The 20,582-nt window shown below is 39.4% G+C and overlaps 1 pseudogene across 1 annotated transcript in view; it reads right to left on the bottom strand.

The window, feature by feature from the left end:
* Positions 1–20,289, bottom strand: part of LOC149535061 (ERAD-associated E3 ubiquitin-protein ligase component HRD3A-like) — a 35,743-nt pseudogene extending 15,454 nt beyond the window's left edge. Inside the window, exon 1 of the transcript XR_016357145.1 lies at positions 19,574–20,289. The product of XR_016357145.1 is annotated as an ERAD-associated E3 ubiquitin-protein ligase component HRD3A-like (transcript). The remainder of the gene's footprint in view (positions 1–19,573) is intronic.
* Positions 20,290–20,582: the final 293 nt, after the last annotated feature.

The raw sequence follows: 20,582 nt of genomic DNA, 5'->3' as shown, positions 1-20,582 counted from the left end.
AATCCACCACACTTTGACCATCGTATGTCTTACAAGTGATATCCCCCAAAGTTGGCCATACCCTCATGTTGCTACAAATAAGCATGTTCAGCATACTACTCAACCCAATAATTTTTCTCTGAAATAATAAACACCCCATCACCATCCTCTGAGGCTTTTTTGCATGATTGGTCCCCGATTTCTACTAACCATAAAGGATTACTCTCTCCTTTTTTGTCATTGTTCAAATGTAAAGACTGATTGTTAGTTGGCCTTGCATTTAAGTCCCCAACAAGTATTGTTTTGCCTATAGTGCTGAATAGAGAGATATCTTTTCTTAGCAATGCAAACAGATCTTCATTGTCCAACTTCCTTTTTGTAGAATTTAGAGTTTTTCAGGGCAAAGTAACAAGCTGCCAATCTGAAAATTGTCCCATTTGTTGTTATACGCAGCCATATCTATTACTTATTAGGATCCTCCTTTTCAAATTTTACCACATCATACCATTTCTCTTTTATAAACACCGGGATTCCACCATGTACTTTACCTCTTTCACTCCCACTGTTCCAAACTGAAAATTTCTCGTAGCCATCAAAATCCAGATCTCCTTTTTATATCCTCCATTGTAGGATAAAAAGTCACAACCTTTATTATCATCACAAACTTTAGAAAGGTTATACCCCTGAACTAACTCACATCTTTTTGCTATAGCAGTCACAGATTTTTATTATGGAATCGCTGCCTAACAAATCCCCATCGACTCCCTTAAAAGAGTCACCTCTTTCATATTATGAATTTATCAAGGTTATAAGGCAGCACTCATATTCAACAATGTTGTGATCTTGTTTATTATAGCTGGGACATGACACTAGGGCATCAGATTTATGCCAAAGGGGTTAGCAACTTAGCACAAATGATAAGAAGGTTAAGACTATCATGGATTAGCGTACACCTCATAATATAACACACTTGAGAGGATTTTTCAATCTATTCAACTATTACAAAAGGTTGTCAAAAGGCTTTCACTACTAAAAGCCCCATTAACAGATTTGACGAGAAGGAGAGCTCTTGATAAGTTGAAGGAGGTAAAGAGTTCATGTCATGTTTTGGATAATCCAGACGTTTCGATTCCTTTTGTTGTAAAGTGCAATGCTTCAGAAGAGGGGATTGGAGTAGTATTGATGTAAAAAAAGCTCCATTTCAGTCGAGCATAGTAAGTAAAAGGAATTGGAGAGTAGTTTTTCTATCTACAACAAGGAGGTGCTAGCCACCATGCGTGCAATAACCAAGCTTAGGCGATATTTGGTTTGTGGAAAATTTGTGGTAGATACAAATCATGATAGTTTGAAGTTGATCCTCATTCATATGGATTTTCGCAAAGTTCCCAAACTCAGACCCAACCCTGACTTGGCAAGGATAACTCAACCAGTGAACCAACTCGGACTCGGCTGTGACTCGGCAAAGAGACAAAACCCTTGAAACTTTTATGAAGATTTACCCTTTCCTTCACCCTTTTGCTATCATATATTGAAACAGGCAGGCTGACTCGACTCATCATACCGGAACCAACAAGCCTGACCCAACTCGAGGACCCGAGATTCCCGCTTGACTCACAGAGAGTTTTGAAACTATGAATTTTCGTGACACATAGCAAAAATGGTCAAACAAGCTACGGGCCAATGATTTTGTCATTGAGAATTGAACGAATAATGATGTAATGGCTAATCCATTATCTATGAAACCTTATTTGTATTTTATGACCGATGAATCTACGAATTGGAAGGTTTCTCTAACAACTGAATATGCCAAGACCACTTTCGCTATTGATATTTTCGATGGCATGTTACAATATGACAAGAACAGAGTAGTTAATGTGCTTGTCCTTTACAAGGACCTGATGTATCTTGCCCCAAATAAATATATATATCTTGAGACCACGTCATGGCAAACCTCTAAAGTCTAGATGGTCCAATTGGCATACTACAAGACATATAAACATGAGAACATTTTTCATAAGGATTCAAAGGTGATGTTGTGAACCGTTAATGAGCGCATCCTTTACAAGGACCCGATGTATCTTGCCCCAAAATAAAGAAAATCTTGAGACCACGTAATGGAAAAACTCTAGATCGTCAACTAGCATACTACAACACATACAAACAAAACATTTTTCATAAGGATTCAAAGGTGATGTTGTGAACCATTTAGGGATTGTTTTGCCTGTCAACAAAACAAAGTAGAATATGCATTTACAAGTAGTTCGTTGCAACATCTGCCTATTCCCAATCAAAAACAGGAAAGCATATTTATGGATTTCATCAAAGATCTTTCTATGTACAAGGTAAGGATTGCATCTTTTTGTTAGTGGATAGACTCACTAAGTATGATCATTTTAGTTAAGTTGCTACATATCTTTAGAATACAAAGCTCCACAAGCGACTGCTTTGTTTCTAAGAGGGGTATTTAGACTACATGAGCTGCCATGGAATATGTGAATGACAGTGACAGCAGGCTCATTACTTCGTGTTGACAACAACTTTTCCAAGCGACAAGTATAGCATTATCTCCAAGCATCATGTACCATCCTCAAATAGATGAGCAAACAAAGATTGTGAACAAGTGGTTAGAAAGATATTTGAGGATTTATATTACAAGCCAACAAATAAGATAGGTTAAGTGGCTCTACCTTGGAGGTATTGCTAGAATTATAATCGTCATATGTGAATATGCCCAAAATAAACAATAGATGTATGCTGATCACCATCAATTGGAGAGAACTTTAAAGGTGGGAAACATTATAGGCAGTCATCCATAAATGGGAGCAATGCAAAGAGGCATAAACCATAACTGTATGGACCTCATAAGATCATACACAGGATAGGTGGGTTGCATATGAGCTGGAACATCCAGAAAACAACAGAATTCACAATGTCTTTCATGTGTCGTGCCTTAAGAAGGCTATGCCACCACTTGATGATAAAGGAAAACAATTTTGGAGCCCAAAGCTATCATCAACATAAGGTAAACAAGGCTAAGAAACAAGGTCATTCTAGGTAATTGATGAAATGGAAGAATCTACAGCTCAAGGAAACCACACAAGGAGTAAGATTTTTGAGCATCAAAATCTGAAAGTGCGGAAAAAATGACAGACATGTCCCTTGTTTACCAGCCAATCTCCAGCGCCCTTGAAAAGTGTGTTAAAACACTACACTGAAATAAGGACCTACTTGCTTCCATTGTTCATTAGGGTAATCTGACTTTCCTAAATTTGCACCATAGGTTGAAAAGCAAAATTTCCACAATTGAGGACAAAACACCCTAACTGTGAAATCTTGAGGTCTGTCCAGGTGGCTTGCAACTGCTGTTTGAGACATGTGCCAGATTGAGAAGAATTTAAGGATCTATGATACAGGAGCATCCTGCCTGCTCATTACAGAGTGAGTGTATTGAAACAGGCTATAGACATTTATTTAATAGCAGGTGAACCCGAAATTCTACAATCTCTGAAAAATGGCAGTTGTAACACCAATTTCCAAACCTTTGGCCAGCATGCTCGTGCCTTGAAAATGCAAGGTGCCTTATCAAAATGGTCAAGACAAGATAGGAAAAAATGCCTAATATATGTGGCAGGACTGCATAGTTATGGAAGGGGCTGCATGAGTTAAAGAGAGTGTGGACATACGAAATAAGGGCCCTGATACATGTGATAGGGGGTGGAGGAATAGTGGAGGTGGCTGTCAGACTCCTTTTTGGAACTGCTATATTTCATGGCATTTATTGTTATGTGCCCTAGTTGACTTGCCTTTACAGTAAACAGTAGTTTTGTAAATGTGCCTTAAACAGTTTGTAGTTACTTTAACAATGATTTTTGTACCCTTAATGATATTGGTTTTACGCTATACAGTGGTTTTACCTATGCGCCCTAAATGGTTTTATATGGTCTAAACCATGGTTTTGCAAGTTGTGCCCTAGGCAGATTTCGGTTTCCAGTTTCATGAAGATTGTGTAAATGGAAACTACATGATTTAAATTACGTTTTGATGTATTAATAATTGTAATTAAGGTTATTAACGAATTGGTTTTGATCAAATGATTTAAATACTTGTTGAAATATCTTCTTTTGAATAGAAGTAATTTTATGTTCAAATCATTTCTATTTAAGTTTAAACATTAATGTCTAACGACATGTTCTGGAATTAAATGCAAGAGCATGGTAGCCAATCCTGAAGGGGGAATGGTATCGTTGGGAAAGAGGGATGAGGTACAACGGTCTTAAGAGTGGTAAAGATCTTTTGATACTGGTAAGACTGACTAGGCAATGAAATAGTGCATCCTAGTAGGCTTAGGTCTTCAATACGTCGCATCAACACTCCTCAACTAAAGGTGTACTTAATCGGATAATTCCTCTCCACATTCCAAAAAAAAAAATTCTATCACGATCATCATAACCTCTATAAATTTTGTGATTACCATGATCAAGCCATCTGGACTCTCGGGGTATATAACCACCATGAGTAATCATTTGTTATGCAAAGTTGCCAAATTATAGACACTCAAGTTTCTGAGTCATGGATAATCACACTTACATGAGTGAGCAATGCGGGCTAGACAATTTTTGGACATATATTATTAAAAAAAATTGAACTTTTAATCCAGCATGTTATACCTCAATGTTGCTTTTTTTAATTAATATACTTCTACTAAGCTACGACCTTGGCATTAACCAAACCTTCCTTAAAAGATTATTTAATTCCTTGTGTTGATTCTTCTTCACCATCCAGCTATCATTGCTGCGGTATTCTTTAGAACCACTCGATGATCATTTAATCAACATTAGTCAAAGCCTGTGATATTAATTTTAACCGCAAGAACCCCGTGAGGGGAAGATTAGTTTCCAACACTCGTACACATAAGGTGGTGGCTGATCCATAGTGATGAGTAATTGTTGCAAATGGCATAGATGAAGGCAAATTAGGGTGAATACTGTGGGAGGTTTGCAAGAAGTGATTTACTTCATTTTGTCATATTGTTCTTGGAGTACGGAAAGAAGAAAGCAAATTTTCACAAGTATGAGACACTGCTCAGCAAGAAACGTAGCTAGGTAGTGAGGAAGGGTCTGGTTAGCTCATACAGAGCTTAAGCAATTAAATCTACAGTTTTAACTTCCTCACCACCCGTGAGATATTAGAATCTCAGAAAATAGAAGTTGGTGTGAGAGCATAATACTCCTGGTCTACCAAGTTTACCAAGTCTACAGCCATCATTCTTGTTCTTCTACTTCTCTAGGTTTCATTGGACGGTACTGCTTGTTGCATCCTGTCAGGTGTCCATCAGCTATAGCCTCAACAACTCCTACTCTCTAGCGCTTATTTGAAGTTTTTCAGGCACATTAAACTCTTTTCTCTACACTAAAATAAACTCTTTGCTCAGAAATGAATGTGAGTTAAGAAAGATTGTGCATGTATAGATGATAAAAGTAGTTCTAGATTTCTAGCAAAGATATCTCTGAATTTTCAACTCAGTTCTTACAATAGAAAAACATAACAGCAGTGTTTCATAACAAGAGCCCATGTATATTCAATGCTTTCTAAAAAAACTTAGCAGGAAATAGACAGAGTTCTTGTATCAGACTTTTGAAGGTCAGTCTTATATTCTCATAATGTTCTTTACTCTTGAAAATCAATATGGACCATAACAGTCAGAGGCAAGTCTAAGGTTATAAAGCTGTAACTGGTTTACCTTTCAGTCTTATATAATAGGCACGGTCGTGCACACCATTATGTCTGCTAGCATGGGAAAACACAATGACAGTTTCAAGAAAGATTGCAAATTCGAATATCAAAATCCTCTAGACAAATATTCCCTTTCTTCACCAGTTAGAATGAAAGAGACTCCTGACCAGTAGCTATACTCCTTCACTTAAAACTCTAAATGAATACAATCTGGTTAATTGGTAAATTTTCAAAGGCTGAGTATATCCAAATTGCATGCTAAGGGTGGACATAACCACACTTTTCAAAACAGATTCGAAAGTATAATGTGTGTTCCAATTAAATCATGAAGCCACGACATTGCTGTAACTGTACACAACAGTAGCAATTGAGAAACTCAGTCAAGCAAAGTAAAACAAGTTAATGATAATTTCCAGTTCTTTATCAATTAGTTAATTACTTACCCTAATGTGATAAGAGGTCTGAGCTTAAGTTAACTAGAGGTGAAGGTTTCTTATCAAGTTTGAGGGATCACTAAGACCGGGTGGGGGTAAAACCCAAGACTACAAGTTGGTTAAAAATTCCAACACTGATCATCTCTTTAAACCAGAGCCTTAATGCAAGTGGGATAGGGCAGATGGCTGGCATCATATATATGAAAACCTTGGCCAGGATGCACTATTGCAGTGTGGGTCAACCTAAGTGTTCCGGATACTATCTGCAGTCAGGCGTCATTATCAAACAACAGGAAGTTGAGGGTATGACCAACTGGGAAGTAGGAACCTTCATGCCAGTTCCTAGGATGCTTGCTACCTCTCTTACCTCATCCCTTGCGGAGGGCTGGGCCCACTTCAGAAAGAAGTGAGCAAGGGAGGATTGAAATGATCCATGTATGGGTGGTAAAATGCCCCAATGATGTCTTTTCCCCACCCATGATGAGGACCTGACATTCATGACAGCCTGTCACCATTTGCAACAGAATCATTGTGAGTACTCTTCCTTTTTCCCTTGTTACCAGTATAAATGATTTAAATGATTAGAAAGTCTCTTATGAGTAGAATCGAAGGTTGCATTTCAGATTCTTGTAAGTTGTACTTATTTGTGTACTTCCCCTCAGTTGTATAAAATTTATGCTTGTGCAAGCTCATATATGAATTCAATATTAGATCAATTCTGAATGCTAGTTACTTCAAATTTATATCTTGCTTAGCTTTTCAAAATATATATATATATATCGAAACTAGCTGTTACTTTCTAGTTTAAATTTATGCATGTTACGTATTAACTAGCCATTAATTTATTGTTCTGAATTTATGCACGTTACAGTGGCAGCCCATCGGAAAAAAAAACATAACAAGATATATGGAAGGAGAATGAAGCACAGCAGATAGGTGAATATGTAGTGGAGAATAATAGTTGATTAGGTGTCTTGCATGATGAAAATTTGCAAATTGGAGATAGCTTAAGATGGCAATTTTAACGGCATAAGAGGAGGTTGGAGGGAGCAGCATAACAAAAAATGTGAAAGGCTGTGTGGAGGAAAGAGATATTGGCCAGGGAATAGAAAATCAATATTTGAGATTGGGAATAGAGAGTCGGCAATTTGTTAGAGAGATTTTGATGCAAAGGAAAGTAAGATGAGGATGAATTGTTGTAGGACATGAGCAGAGCTGAGGAACAACTTGTATGGAAATTTTGAGAGGCCAAGGCCACTGACAAGCTGTGTAATGTAATTTACATTTAAAAATCTTAATAAATGAATTGATTTTGTTGTGTTGCACTCTGTTGTGTGTATGGAATGTTGTGGGTCTTTGTATATTATATGTTATAAGTTTTGAGTTTGTTCAGAGGGGAGTTGTTTCACCTTGCATCAATGGTATCAGATCTACCGCTCCTAAGGGTGCAGGCAGCTTGGCACCAAGACCCGAAGGTGGAGTTGTCAGGAGGTCCCTAGATGTGTAAACAGATCGTCAAACATGAGGCAGTTTGCACCAGATTTCTCAAAATGGGTTGAATGAAGTGTATCTTCTATGTACAGACAGATTGCCAAGTAGATTTTGTAACTGGGAAATGAATTTGGAAGTCAAAATAAAATTTGCCGATTTGAGGCAACTTCGCACTAAGAAACTTACACATCAGGTGTAAGAAAAGCAAAGAGAAAGAGAAGATCTCACACAATGAAGGAAATAGATGTGAGGCCAAGAGTCCAGATTTCGGACTTAGAAGAAAGAATCTATTTCTATAGACATCAGAGACAGAAAACAGAGATTAGAGAAATAGCATGTATGATTGATGAGATAGAAGGAACAATGGCAGGGGCTTTGGGAAGTTTAATTAAAAGAAACAGTGATATTGGGAAAAAGGAGAAGAAGATTAGGGAAAAAAACATTGCAGATAAGAAAGAGATGGTGCAGCATGGGATGAAGGATCTCACAAACAAAGTAGCCATATTGGCCGAGCTATTTAGAAGCAAGACTAGAATTTCAAAGTTCGAATTAGACGAAAATGAGAGTAATTTTGACGAGGTAACGACATCAAGTGTTGCTAACCTGAGCAGAGCAATAGGGAGTGATAATGACACTATACTTGGTCATAAGTTTGAAGATGAGGATCTGATTGAAGAAGAGCCTGAAGAAGGTAAAGGTATAAAATATATGGGTGTAATGACCCTCTCTATAAAGGCCACAGAAACCCTCAAACTGAACTTAGGAATTTTGTCAAACACTTGGCGTGTAACAGTAACAATATTCAGAATATGGTAATTTCAGATTTGATACTTTCAGAATATAATCACAGAATTACAATATATATAAAGCCAATTACAATGCAATAAATTCTGAAATTATTTTATTACCAATTCTGGACTGATTATTACAATGACTGTATGACAGCAAATTTACCCAAAAATTGACATATATTTCAGAATGCAAGAACCTGGTTTGAAGAACTATGGAAGAACACCACGTTTTGCTGCAGATCGTTGATGAAGACCTCCAACCGCACCCCCAAACTGTCCTTAATTTGCTGCTGCTGCCCAAACTAGCAGGGCCGTACCAGGCCGTACCTGTACGGCTGCTGAAATAAAATAATATTAGGGTTTTTGGGACCCCCAAATGCAAGGAAAATGGGCGCCTAGGGTTAGGTAGTAACCCTGTAAAACCATAAAAAAATAACTCCAAGGGGTTGAGGAGATATGAGCAATTATGTGGTTCCGAACCCTGCTTTGCCAATTCTGAAAATGCACTTATTCTGTCTTCAAACTCTTGTCAAATGCTTCTCCAATGATAGGGCAAATCTGAAATCCTTATTCCAACCAAAAACAAACCCTAACAACGAATTCTCAATAAGCTCCAATGAGATGGCTGAATACCAACTCCAATTATGCAACAATTCAGGTGATATTTCACACCCTCAAAGTCGCCAATCCAAGGGAGTGATCCGTTCCCAAAGATCGAATAATAATTTGCAGATCCAAAGTCCACAAATGTCTTCACAATGAAGAAGTAGAAGAGTTCTCAAATCCAAGCATGTCCAAATGAGAGGCCCAGCCCTCTATTTATTCACTTTTCTAAGAAGTTGCTAGAACTTCTAGAAACATCCTTTATAAATTCTCATTATAATGCACTTTTTATAATAAAGTAATTTTATAAAATAAAAAGTGCAACTCAAATTAAAATTATAACATGTGGGCCCCAATATCACATAATGATAAAATATAACCTCTTAACACTTCTTCAAGAGCAAGATATGACTATCTGATCCGCAGAATTGACTCTCTTTCCACACCATTTGCCTACGAGAGTCTGGAATAGGCAAATCCATGATCAATGCCATGTCGAACTAAAGAGGGGACATTACAGTCCGCCCCTCCTGAAATTGCTTGGCCTCAAGCAATCTCAACGCCGGGTGCTGCAAAATAGCCTCCCCCTCCCAAGTAGCATCCTCAACAGGTAAATCTTTCCACTTAACCAAGTATTCTCTGATCACCCTTCTACGAAGCTGCTTTTCTTTGCTCTCCAGAATGGATTCTGGTACTAAAATCAATTTTCCCTCATCGTCTAAAGGAGGTAATACTGCAGAAGGCACCACATTCTGACCCAACGCCTTCTTGAGGCGTGACACATGAAACACATTGTGCACTCTGCTGTCTGCGGGAAGCTCCAACTCATAAGCCACTTCACCAACTCGCTTGATAATCCTGAATGGTTCATAATAGCGTGGCTTAAGTTTCTCTGCACCACTCTTCTTAAGAGTAGATTGCCTGTATGGCTGCAACATGAGGTAAACCATATCATCTACCTCAAAACTACGCTCAGTTCTCTTCTGGTCTGCATATTGCTTCTGCTGGTTCTGAGCTCTTGCAATATTGTCTTTGAGGGTAGCAACTATATCCTTACTCTCCTATAATAATTCACTTGCACTGGGTACCCGGCTGTCGCTCAACAACAAATCCAAGAAACTAGGTGCTTCATAACCGTAAAGTACCATGAAGGGTGTCATCTGTATAGTCATATGATATGTAGTATTGTAACAATACTCGCAGAGATATATCCATCTGACCCAAGCTCGCTGCTGAGCTGCCACATAATTCCTTAAATACCCTTCCACCCATTTGTTCACAATTTCTGTCTGACCATCGGTTTGTGGGTGATAGCTAGTGCCGAGTGTAAGCTCCGTGCCACATAACCGGAATACCTCCTGCCAAAAGTGACTCATGAAACGGCTATCCCTATCACTCACAATGTTCTGAGGCAAGCCGTGCAATCTGAAAACCTCCCGAAAGAAAACCTCTGCCACCTGAGCTGCTGAATGTGTAGTGGTGATAGGAAAGAAATGAGCATATTTCGTTAATCTATCTACCACCACATAAATACAATCTCGTCCTTGTACCTTGGGCAAACCTGTGATAAAGTCCATGGAGATGCATTCCCACTTCCTGTCGGGAATCGGAAGTGACTGTAGGAGCCCTGCCGGATAGCTGTGTTCTTGTTTGTTTTGCTGGCAAACAAGACACTCTCGAACATACTGCAAAACATCAGCTTTCAGCCCTTTCCAAGTGAACCGCTCTCGAACTGACTTGTAAGTCTTGAAGTACCCGGGATGGCCTGCTGTCGGTGAGTCGTGAAGTGCTCTCATAATCAGTTGCTTAACCTTCGATCCTGGGACTAGGTAAATCCTGTTCTTGTAAATGATCAAATCATCCACAAGTGTGTATCTGGTATCAATCACTGTTCCCTCTACTATATCGGAGGCCCATGTATCCCTGGCATACTCTGCTATAATCAAGTGTCGCCAATCCTCTGATATCTGAACCATAAGAGTGAGGTGTGGCCTTCGAGATAGAGCATCTGCAACAACATTCTGAGTTCCCTTGACATATGAGATGTCAAAATCATATGCCTGCAACTTACTTACCCACTTTTGTTGGCGATCATTCAGGTCCTGCTGTCCCAAGAAATGCCTCAGACTGTTATGATCAGTTTTAATACAAAACTTGCTACCCACAAGATATTGTCTGAATTTGGCCAAAGCATGCATGATGGCCAACATCTCCTTATCATATATACTGAATGAACGCTCAAGGCCTCTGAGCTTCCTGCTCTCATAAGCTATGGGGTGCTTATTCTGCATAAGTACAGCACCTACTCCCTCTCCAGATGCATCACATTGAAGCTCAAATGGCTTCGTGAAATCAGGTAATGCTAGAACTGGGCACGTAGTCATTATCTCCTTAAATCTCATAAAACAGTCCTGTGCCTTCTGAGTCCACACAAATTCCCCTTTTTTCAGTAAATCTGTCATGGGAGCTGCATGTCGTGAGTAGCCACTGACAAACCTGCGATAAAAACCACATAAACCAAGGAACCCCCTCAACTGTGTAAGGTTCTCTGGTGGAGGCCAATCAACAATAGCACGAATCTTTTCAGGATCCATCCGCACTCCCTCTGCACTAATGATGTGTCCTAAATATAACAGCTCGGTCATCCCTAAGTCACATTTGGACTCCTTTGCATACAAGGACTCCTTCTGTAGAATGCTCAACACCGTCTCCAAATGCTCTAGATGCTCTTGCCATGATCGGCTATAGATCAAAATGTCATCAAAAAACACCAGCACGAATTTCCTCAACTGATGGTGGAAAACTCTGTTCATAGTGGACTGGAAAGTGGCAGGTGCATTGGTCAGGCCGAAAGGCATGACTACAAACTCAAAGTGCCCACAATGATATCTGAAAGCAGTTTTCTCAATATCCTATTCACGGACTCTGATCTGGTGATATCCTGATCTCAAATCAATTTTCGTGAAATAACAGGCCCCATGCAATTCATCTATCAACTCATCAATGCGAGGAATAGGATACCTGTTCTTAATGGTTCTCTTATTTAATGCCCTGTAATCAATACACATCCGAAGCGTTCCATCCTTCTTTTTTACCAAAACAACAGAAGATGCAAAAGGTGACTTACTAGGTCGGATGTGCCCCATAGCTAGCAACTCCTCAATGGTCCTTTCGATCTCATCCTTGAGTCGCTTTGGATGTCGATATGGTGTGATCATGATAGGTTTAGCACCTTCCTCCAGTTCAATAATATGCTCAATACCTCTGTCCGATGGCCTGCCTGGTGGAATCTCACTGAATACCTTTTCGTACTTAATCCTCAACTTCTGAATATCAGGATGATATTCCACCTTATGTTGCTCCTCCTGTGTAGGTATCAAAGTACAAACTGCTGCCCACTCTATATCATTATGCCTAGTTAATCTCTCCAGCCGCCTAAATGAGATAGTCCTGATGTCTCCATTACGGATAGCCTTTAGCACATGAATCCTACCATTCATTTCGAATTGTATCTCCATATCCTCTAATCTCAGGGTAACCACCTTCAATGAATGTAGCCACTGCATCCCAAGTACTATGTCCATGTCACCCATGTTGACCACATGATAATCCGCCTTAAACTCATAGTTGTTCAAACGCAAAGGTAAGTCTCGTACCATCCTGTCACAACGAAGAGTGTATCCATCAGCTACCTTGACTCTTAGTCCTTCGAACTCCTCAGTAATGAGTCCACGCTTCTCTACAAATCGTGCATCAATGAAATTATGCGTGGCACCTGTGTCCAACAATGTAATAACCTTCTGTCCAACCAAGACTCCCCGAAGTCTGAAAGATCCCTCTCTCTGGATACTAGACAGTCGTGCTTCCTGTAAATGTAGCTCTGTTTCCTGCCTTTGCCCTGCACTGTCTATCTCCTGCTCTCCCTCTGCTTCATCAGGATCCTCATCATGATGTTCTGAACCATCTGAATCTGAGCCTTCGTAATAAGCCCACATTGCCCGGTTGGCCTTCCCTTTTGGCCTCATAGGACAGTCATGGCCGTACTCATACGGGCCTTTGCAATAGAAGCATAGCTTCTTCCTACGCAAGTCATTAAGTGTCTCCTTGTCCAGCCTCTTACTTTCTTCCTTAGGTAGCTGTGCCTCTCTATGAAAGGGTTTCCTGTCCTTATCTTTTCCTGAAGGGAAACTCTTTGCCTGAAATTTATTTTTAGAAGCTGAAGAGGAATCCATGTCACGAGCTTTCTTAATGGCTTCCTGCAAAGTGGGAGGGTTGAGAGCTTTAATCCACCCTCTCAACGGATCAACTAACCCATCCATAAATAAAACCAATAGCCTTCGTTCAGATACATCTGTTACTAACACTGCAAGTTTCTGAAACTCTGAAATGTATGTTTCCAATGAGCCCCACTGTTTAAGCTGGGCTAATTCCTTGAAATGGAGTTCTGGATCTTTCTTATCAAAACGTTCAATCAGTCTCTCCGTAAACTCCACATATGAGGTAATGTGTGCATGACCCATAGTGATCATACCATGATGCCACCACTCGTGTGCTAACCCATTCAGGTGAATTGCTGCATACTTAATAGCTTCTTCCTCAGACATAGGGTTCAATTGAAAGTATGTGTCAAGCTTTTGAACCCAAGCTCTTGCTGTAGACTTCCCCGAGCCATCATAATATGGTAACTGTAGTTTTCCTACTTTCTTTCGTAGCTCATAGTTCTGAGTCCTGTCTTGTCCACGGGGCATATGCTTCATCCGCACATCCATATACTCTCTAAAGGTGATTGCAGCTGTAAAATCTGGACCTCCTGCTTCCCAATCTCTCCTTAGCCGATCCTGTATGTCAGTGATCTGGGGTTCTGGTACCGGCTGCTCTGGAGCTCTAGGAAGGAACGTAGGAATCATAGGCCTCGAACTCACTGTCCTAGCTTGCTGGGGGGCATGACCGAAATTGTTCCCAATTTGTTCGCCTCCATTATGTATCTCATCCTGATTATTCCCATTCTGATTGTGACCATTCTGATTATTTCCTCCACCTATGTTAGCGTTCAACCCCATTTGTCGAGCCATCATCTGCATCATAAGCTCCATTCTCTGGTTCTGTTCCTGTGCTCTTTGTTCTGCTAATCGCTGTCCCTGTGCCAAAGTGTCTAATAACTGTAAAAATCTCTCCTCTCGCTGATCTGGACCAATATTCCCACCTCTATCCATATTGTAGTCGTAGTCTTGATCAAAGAATACCTCCCCTGTGTCAGTATGACTAGATTCTATGTCCACCTGGATAGATGAGCTAGACTGTTCGCTCTGCAGGTCAGAAATCCTATCTTGTCTTGCTTTGGTATTGCGGAAATTATAAGGCCTTTGTCGCATGCTCTGATTTTAGTGTTTTGACATTTCGTCAAACACTTTCCCTCCTATCCAGCTGTTCCAAATTCCCTATAAGACCTCCACAGGATGGCAGGACTTATAGCTCTGATACCACTGTAATGACCCTCTCTATAAAGGCCACAGAAACCCTCAAACTGAACTTAGGAATTTTGTCAAACACTTGGCGTGTAACAGTAACAATATTCAGAATATGGTAATTTCAGATTTGATACTTTCAGAATATAATCACAGAATTACAATATATATAAAGCCAATTACAATGCAATAAATTCTAAAATTATTTTATTACCAATTCTGGACTGATTATTACAATGACTGTATGACAGCAAATTTACCCAAAAATTGACATATATTTCAGAATGCAAGAACCTGGTTTGAAGAACTATGGAAGAACACCACGTTTTGCTGCAGATCGTTGATGAAGACCTCCAACCGTACCCCCAAACTGTCCTTAATTTGCTGCTGCTGCCCACACTAGCAGGGCCGTACCAAGCCGTACCTGTACGGCTGCTGAAATAAAATAATATTAGGGTTTTTGGGACCCCCAAATGCAAGGAAAATGGGCGCCTAGGGTTAGGTAGTAACCCTGTAAAACCATAAAAAAATAACTCCAAGGGGTTGAGGAGATATGAGCAATTATGTGGTTCCGAACCCTGCTTTGCCAATTCTGAAAATGCACTTATTCTGTCTTCAAACTCTTGTCAAATGCTTCTCCAATGATAGGGCAAATCTGAAATCCTTATTCCAACCAAAAACAAACCCTAACAACGAATTCTCAATAAGCTCCAATGAAATGGCTGAATACCAACTCCAATTATGCAACAATTCAGGTGATATTTCACAACCTCAAAGTCGCCAATCCAAGGGAGTGATCCGTTCCCAAAGATCGAATAATAATTTACAGATCCAAAGTCCACAAATGTCTTCACAATGAAGAAGTAGAAGAGTTCTCAAATCCAAGCATGTCCAAATGAGAGGCCCAGCCCTCTATTTATTCACTTTTCTAAGAAGTTGCTAGAACTTCTAGAAACATCCTTTATAAATTCTCATTATAATGCACTTTTTATAATAAAGTAATTTTATAAAATAAAAAGTGCAACTCAAATTAAAATTATAACATGTGGGCCCCAATATCAAATAATGATAAAATATAACCTCTTAACACTTCTTCAAGAGCAAGATATGACTATCTGATCCGCAGAATTGACTCTCTTTCCACACCATTTGCCTACGAGAGTCTGGAATAGGCAAATCCATGATCAATGCCATGTCGAACTAAAGAGGGGACATTACAATGGGAGTTTTTATGACAAGCCAAGAAGATACTCAAGATGGGGGAAGCTGAGATTTAAAGATGGAAGCAGATAGTATGAAGACAAATGTTGTGGTAGCAGAAAAGCATGTGAAAGAGGTAAAACCATACTTTCTTGAATTTGTGAAAGATTATTTGCATGTTCAGATGAATGATGTAGTGAATATAAATGAGATGGTACGAATGGATATTGTTAGTGCTGATTTATATGCAGGAAAAGATTTGTGTGATGGAGTAGGGGATATGACAAGTGAGGATGTTGTGGTAGAAGATGAAAAAGAAGTTGTAGCAGCGGCAGAGGAGGTAATGCCTTATCTTGAATTTGATAAAAATTAAATTGGTGTGTGATGAAGAAGTGAAAAATGAAGTCTTTTGTTGCTAGTACAGATTTGTATGCAGATGATCTTTAAGGGTACTGAAGAAGCATGTTACCAAGGATGGTTGAAAGTGGACCAAATTCCATGGTGGCAAAGAAGAGTTGAGTGCAGATTTCATGGAGAAGGAAGTAGAGTGTTCCAAGTGGATATTGGAAGAAGAGGAAAAAGAAATGGGCGATTATCAATGATGGAGTTCACTGCAGATTGTTCACAATCTCAAAGGGTCATACTCAACTCCACTTTTGTAAGCCTATGCTCACAAACTTTCTACCAGTGCATCTCCCATGACAGAGTGGGTGCATTGCAACAGGGTATGGACATTTATTTAATAATAAGTGAATGCAAAATTCTACAAGCTCTGGCAAATGGCAGGTGTAACACCAATTTCAAAACATTTGGCCATCATCCTCATGCCTTGAAAATCCAAGGCTGCCTTTTATCAAAGCAGTCAAGAATAAGTAGAAAAAAATGCCTACAGTAATTACCGGTGGTGGGGACAAACGAAATGGAGGCCCAAATACATGTAATAGGGAGCAGAGAAATAGTGCAGGTGGCAGCCCATTGGGAAGAATATGACAAGAAACATCGAAGGGGGAATGAAATGCAGCAGATGAGTAAATATGTGGAGGAGAATACTAGCTTACTAGGTGTCTTGCACAATGAAAATTTGTATATTAAAGATATTTTAAGGTTGCAACTATAAGGGCATAAAGGAGGGGAATGTGTTGAAGGAGGAGTTTGGAAGGAAGCAGCATAACGTAGAATGTGAAACACTGCCTGAAGGAAAGAGATTTTGACCAGGGCATAGAAAATCAATATTTGGGCCTGGTATTAGAGAGTGGTAATGAGGTTAGTGAGATTTTGATGCAGAGGAAAGTGAAGTGAGGGCAAGTTGCTGTAGAAAATGAACAGAGCTGAGAAACAAATTGTATGGAAATCTTGAGAGACCCTCGACAGGCCATGTGATGTAAATTTCATTTCAAAATTCGTATAAATGAATTGATTTTGTTGTGTTGCAATCTGTTGTGTATGGAATGGCGTGAGTCTTTGTATGTTTTATGTTATGAAGTTTGAGTTTGTATTATAGGGGAGTTGTTTCCCCTCGCATCAATCTATCATCACTTAGGTGACAATGAAGATGAGCTTAGGTTCCCCACTTCACTGTCTCTAAATGCAGTTCATTATGATGAAGAAAGCTTCAAGGACCAGCAAGAAGTCAAAACATATTTCTGATTTTTACAACAATAGTTATATGAACTCACCTTATCATGAGGTGGAAGATGAACCAAGTAATTTTACTTCGAAAACTATGTGTGAAGATGTCAATTTTAGTGATGATACTTATGGTGAAGTAGACAATTCAGAGTTGTCCTTAATGTGCATTGAACATTTTTACAGCTTACCTAGAGATTTATCACCAAGATCTTATGATATGGCAGCTTCCTACTTATTGATTTGCGATTTTATCTTTTTGCATACTCCAGTTATCAATAGCTTCACCACTTGGACTGTCAGTAGATTTTCAGATTTTAATTGGCCTACATAGGTTGTTGACTTGCTGGTAGATGAGTGGGAGCCACACATGTTGCGACATGTTCCATATGAATTGTTTATCTTTCTAGTTCAGCGACATAGTCGTGACACTGTTGACCTTCTTGATGCTGATCTGAGTTATGGCAATGGCATCCTGAGATAGGATGATTTGGTTTCCTTGCATATGGGCAGTGTGTTAGACATCCATTTGTTCAGCTGGCTGAATCATGAGGTTGGTGATTCACCGATCATCTATTTCTACTCCCAGGATCATGCTGAAAAGTTGGTTTGGCATCCAGAGTCAACATAGGGTGTGCTTTGCATTGGGGGGAGCATGTTGTGATACTGCACACTTTGAGGTTTATGATCAGAGTCGCACATCCTACAGAAACAGCAGAGTAGCAGAGATTGACTTGGGATCTAGGAATTTCAATGGTTAAAAAGTTGCAGATGAACACCTTGTTTCATTGTATTACAGGATATGATTTCAGGATGGGCTACAAAGTTACCTGCAGATTTATATGGGATCTCGGTACCGGTTGCTTGAGGACAAGCAATCTCGAGAAGGGAGGACTTGTAATGTCCCCTTTTTGGGACATTAGAGATCCTAAAGTCCTCTTCATAAAATATTAATTTTGGCTCAAGGGGGTTTAATGCAAATTTAAAAAACGGGACAAATTAATGTTATAAAGTGGGTTAAAGCCAAAGGTGACAAGGAAGAAAAAGACAAAGGACCGGAGGAAATGGAAGGGTCACCATTATGAGCATAAAAGAGGAAAGCTTCATTCATTTGAGCATGCTTGGTTTTATGATTCAGATTTCAGTTTCTCTCTTGGAGAGCTATTTGGAAAGCTTCAGCTTTCAACCAGTCTCGGGACAAAAACCCTCGTACCAGTAGACAATGGACGCAACCCCATTGTCCGTGGAGATGTCACAGCAGGTGTCTCATGTGTATTTACACGTTTTTTTCTTAGTTTTCCAATCTGACTGTAAAACTCTGTCTAAGATTGGGTTTTTAATAGCTGGTTATTGTATTGCAAATGTATAATGCAATAACTTATTCTTCATAAGCTTTGCTGGTCATACTGTTGTACTATTGAATATTATAATAACGAGAGCAAATTCTGAAGTTTTCTATATGAGTATTTGTTGTTTAATCTGAAAGTTTACTGCACGAATGATCTGTTTGTATTCTAAAGATTACTCTGGAAGATCTTTGGGGGAATATCCAATTGGGGATAGTACATAATGTAACATCAGACCAGAATGTACACCTAAAAATTGCTGTTGCAAGTTGTGGCTGCAGCAGTGTTATTATATGCTTTATTTCAATCCCTACTATTTGGGTTAGTATTATAAACCATTATCTTGCTGTTTAATCCATCATGTAACCGTCTCTCCTATATTTTACATATGGATATAAAAAATGAATCACATATTGCAGACAGGGATCAAGTACATAATTGTATCACTCATTGCACACAGGGGCTATTACAGTTGCAGCATTGGAAAGCTTGTAGAAATCGTAGTACAATTCTTAAAACCTTGGTTAGTATTTTTGTGTTGACATGCAGTTGCATTTGAGTTAAAATTAGCTTTCGGAAGCATATAAAAGGTTATTGTTGGTTCAGCCTAGATTAAGATTCTTAGTTCCCAGTGATGATAAATTGCTATGGAAGGAAATGGGCCTTGCCTTCTTTGTGCAATTATTGTTCATATGGAAATTTCTAGAAAAGCTTTTGCGAAAATCTTAATACTTCTTTATTACCTCGTTATCCTGATCAAGATGTGATCGGGAACAACAATGCAAACATAACATGTATACACACGCACACAGATTTTCCCGGAGTCGTTCCTCCCTCGCTGGATTTTACTGTGAAAACCTATGTCCACATCTCAATAAAATGATAAAAAAACAAACCAACTGTACCTGCTGCCGATGATAGGTGTATGCCAGTGCCATCTTTGACTGAAAATTTCCACCTTCTGCAGTAAAATGATGATACAAGAAAGCCTTTGCATCGCTCTGTTCCACTCCATTTCCACTCCCGTACAAAAAACCCAGCGTTGACTGGGCATGTGCATGGCCTCCATCGGCAGCCAGCTGAAGATCTGTTACCGCTTCTTTCATGAGTTCTGGCTCGCCCTCACTGACAGCAAACATCATCTTATTCACACCAGATAAATATAAGCGGTCATCTGCAGATATATTTTCGGTGCTTGAGGCATTTTCGAAAACCCTTCTCCATGACCCCGGATCAAGGTCTTCCTCTGATCTGTCCCCTGAATATCCAAATTCATCCCAATCTTCAGAATCCTCCATTTCTACTGTTTCAGAAGACTCAACCGAACCTCCATCTCTAGTCTTCACACCTCCTTCTCCTTCCGCGGCTTCTTTTAAGGCATCGTCATCGTCTAATACACGTCCAGACGCTAGAATTGGCGTAATTAAAAGTAGAAACACGAATAGTATCTTCAGGAACTTTGGACGCATCAAGTAGCCCATATTATCTGTAAAATTCGGATTCAAAAGATTTTCAATCGACCTTGCGAAGTATACATTCAATCTTGCTGGCTAAGGAATTCTGGAAATGGGGAAAAGAAATTCGGATTCAAATGATTATGAATCAGCCTTACGGAGTAGCATATCAATAAAGGCTTCTGTTTAAGGGACTTTCAGTTGTCGGAAAGAAAATCGCATTCAAGTGATTTTCGATTAGGATTACAATTCAGAATATAATCAATTTGGTTTCAAAAATAGACTGAAAGGTCTCTTCCACTCCTGCAGAGGGTAGCGACCAGGAATGAGTTGAAAATGCGCCAAGGAACTCAAAGAAATTACATGGTTGCATCTACTAACCGTGGATCAAAGAAATTACTGAAATGACGTGGGATGTCCAGATTGGCTTACAAGTAAGCGAAGCAGCCGGTCCGTCGAT

The sequence above is a fragment of the Cupressus sempervirens genome, chromosome 10, assembly GCF_028749045.1.
Source record: "Cupressus sempervirens isolate cs-2001-9-10 chromosome 10, ASM2874904v1, whole genome shotgun sequence".
In the NCBI taxonomy this organism is placed as follows: domain Eukaryota; kingdom Viridiplantae; phylum Streptophyta; class Pinopsida; order Cupressales; family Cupressaceae; genus Cupressus; species Cupressus sempervirens.
This window is presented reverse-complemented; position numbering and strand designations above follow the sequence as displayed.